At 48.9% G+C, this 3541-nt stretch overlaps 1 pseudogene across 1 annotated transcript; it reads left to right on the top strand.

Moving 5' to 3' along the window:
• The first annotated feature begins 1716 nt into the window (after positions 1-1716).
• On the top strand, positions 1717-3100 carry LOC311338272 (annotated as a pseudogene). Its single transcript has 3 exons — positions 1717-2181; positions 2266-2455; positions 2569-3100. The product of its transcript is annotated as an uncharacterized misc_RNA (transcript).
• The last annotated feature ends 441 nt before the right edge of the window (positions 3101-3541 follow it).

Raw genomic sequence — 3541 nt, 5'->3', positions numbered from 1 at the left:
CAGTGGTCCAGCCAGCATTGCTGTCTCAGTGAGTAATGATATAACTCCCTTTTTGAATCCAGTTAAAGTATTTGTATTTCTACACACAATATACAGACACATTTCATATTCAAATGGCTCCTACATTAAGGTTTGATTGTGTTGTAAATGCTATGATTTTTTTTTTTTGACAAATGTGAGTATATTCCTTGTCATGCTTTTACAGGCTCCAGACCCTCAGACAGATGCTCAAGCTTCAGTGCCTGTCCTCAGTCCCATAGCAGTGTGTGCCACTGTATCCGTAAGTCATTTAACATTTAATTTCATACTGTGTAGCGCATCAGCAGTGTCTTTTACCAGTATAAAGTATGTTTATGCATTGTTTTGTTATTGCAAAGACTGCTGACTCCAGGACAGAGACACAAGCAACACAGCTTCCCCGTTTGTGGTCAGAGGGCTTACCACCTGAAGACCACAAATGGATTTTGAAGACTGTGTTGAAGGTGGGGTCCAAGGGAAAGCTAGACCTTCAAAACAACCTGAAGCTCTGGTACTTTCCACCACAGCCAAGCCAACTTTACCACCAGGCTCCTGCTCCAGACCGCTTTTTTGCCCACCCTCTTCTTGTCTGGATGCCCTACAAGTTGTGGAAGGTGAAAGTGGTCTGTCCCAACCCTGCCTGTGGTCGGCATCAACTCACAGGAGCGGGGCTGCACAAGAGGGCACGGCGGGTCCTGGACGTGGACAGGATCTACAATATGGTGACAGAAACTTTAACCTGCACTAAATGTAGATCCACCCATGTGTCGTGGAGCCAGACTGTCCTCAAGCAACTGGACTTGGCTCACAGATCGGAATTTCGGGTCATCCTCACACAAAAGTGAGTAACGTCTCTTTTCTCTCTTGCTTTGTCAAATAGAATTTTGTAAAACATTCTTACTGATATATCTGTTTATGACCAAGGTTTGCGTGTGATATCCGGGTGATCCGGCTTCTGCGGGAGAGAGGCCTGGGTAACAGCCCAACACGGATGTTGAAGCAGCTGAGGGAGAACCACACAGAGGAGTGGCTGCATCGTGTAGCGAGGTACACCACAGAGTGTGTGGACTTCCTCCAGCGCCCCGAACTGTTGCCCATGGCTTTACCTGAGCCTCCAGAGCCTGCCGTGGTGCCGAGCTGTAGGTGGCTTCTTTCCGTTTACAGCCAGGACATTTTAACAAGGCTGGAGGACATCCAGGTCAAAATAACATAGACGTATGGCACCATTCTAAAAATGGATTCGACCAGAAAGGTTAAAGAATCTTTTTTTCTTTAAAAATAGGCTACTGGTATTATTAACTACTTCATGTATTTCAGTATTTCTGAATCATGTTCACAGAGGCCCTATACATTTTGTGTTCTTCAGATCACCAAGAAGCTTGCCGGAACAGCCAAGGGGACAGCACTCTGGCTCACCTCTGTGGGCAAAAGAGTATGGTCAGGTACTCATGAGTGTGCTGAGCACTCAGGAGGGAGATCATGGCAGCAGACCTGGTGAAGAGATACCAGCAGGCTGGTGTGGATCCCCCTGTTGCCTTATATGTGGACTGTGGCTGCTGTAGTGAGGCAGGGGAGACCAAGTTGCAGGCCAGATTCAGTGGGTGGCCAGACCTGACTATAAGGCTGGATATGTGGCACTTCATGCGCCGCCTTGCCCTGGGATGCGCAACAGAAGCTCATCACCTGTACCCAATTTTTATGTCACGCCTGTCAGCGTGCATATTTGAGTGGGATGCAGCTGATTTAGCTCTGTTGCGTGAAGCAAAAAGACAGCAGCTTCAATCCCAGGTCTTGTCTTCCCTTCCCTTACTGATGGCGACATCACTAAACATCTATCCCGGGAGGAGCTGGCTCTCCATTGCCGGAGGGGGACCCGTGGTGAGGAGACCACCACTCAGCGGCTGGAGGAGCTGCTGCAGGTGCTCATGGGGACCAGCGCCAACGACTCCCTTGGAGTTCCCCTGTTTGATAGGGAGAGGATGGAGCACATCTGGCGTGTCCAGAGAAAGCACGTCAAGTGCATCCAGGACCTGCCAGGTGTTGCTCTATACACCACAACAGGGGAGCTCACAAAGGGAGGTGTGCGGTTGCCCGTGTACAGATGTGCCAGAGGCTCTACATCTTTAGAGTCTTTTCATCTACACCTCAACCGCTTCATACCAGGTTTGTGTCTGTCAGACATGTTGGTTCATGTGTTGTATAGTCCAAGAATATTTCATAATTGAGTATTTAATAATGTACTTCTAGGGACCAGTGCCAACAGCCTGAACTTCCAGATTTATCTGCTGGAGGGACTGCATAGATGGAACCAGGACCGTGGTAGTGCTGCCAGGTCTACTGGACCATCTTTTTTTACGCAGCTACTCAGGTGACCTGCTTCACTGCGTAAACAGGAACTATGAGAAGCTGTTCAGCAGGAAGGTGGTACCGGAGTTCTGTCCACCCTCACGTTACACTGGTAAGCATTTGTAAACACATTGGTAATTCAACTCGGTTTTAAAATCTTTTATTAACTTTATTAACTTTTGTAAATTATCTCTATTGTTTCAGGAGAGCTCATCGGGGTACAGTATCTGTTCCGGCAGACTGGTCAGGCACTGCAGGAGATGCACCCTGATTCAGAGGAGACTGCTACCTTAATTGAAGAGCATGACGTGGAGGACGACGTGGAGGAAGATGAGGGCTTCGCGGACATCACAGGCGACCCCACAGTGATGGACCTGGAAGTCCTTCAGGCTCCAGCCACCCTGGCTCCCGGCTCATCCACCCTGGCTCCCGGCTCATCCACCCTGGCTCCCGGCTCATCCACCCTGGCTCCTGGCTCATCCACCCTGGCTCCTGGCTCATCCACCCTGGCTCCTGGCTCATCCACCCTGGCTCCTGGCTCATCCACCCTGGCTCCTCACTCATCCACCCTGGCTCCTCACTCATCCACCCTGGCTCCTCACTCATCCACCCTGGCTCCTCACTCATCCACCCTGGCTCCTCACTCATCCACCCTGGCTCCTCACTCATCCACCCTGGCTCCTCACTCATCCACCCTGGCTCCTGGCATTGGAGTTGGAGTTGCTATTCAAGCTGAAGATGGTAAGTGTCAGTGTGATCAAATTAGAATATGTAGGTATATAGATATTTTTTGAGTGCATATGCCCAGAGCCGGATTAACCCAAAGGCAAACAAGACACGTGCCTAGGGCCTGATTGGCAGGGGGGGGGGGCCCAGACAGAAGGACAAAAAAAAATAAATAAATTGAAATAGCCTATAGTATAGGCTATTTCAATTTACGCTGCTGGTTGCTGAGACAGAGAGAGGTCTGATCCCGAAGCTCCACCAAGTACTCAGCAAGTCTGTCCACGTGCTGGTATCCAGGGACATTTTGGTCATCAAGCCTATGCAAATTATTAAACAGTTTAGAAAATAGCAATGTAAAACCTTGACCTTTAATGACACTTTATTGATGCTGTGGATTTAATAAAATATGTGGGCATATGCAGAGCCAGATTAAATAAATGGACTACACTAG

This window comes from Micromesistius poutassou (genome assembly GCF_964030765.1).
Source record: "Micromesistius poutassou genome assembly, chromosome: 2".
Classification (NCBI taxonomy): domain Eukaryota; kingdom Metazoa; phylum Chordata; class Actinopteri; order Gadiformes; family Gadidae; genus Micromesistius; species Micromesistius poutassou.
Note: the sequence above shows the minus strand (reverse complement) of the source record. Positions and strands in the feature narration are given on the sequence as shown.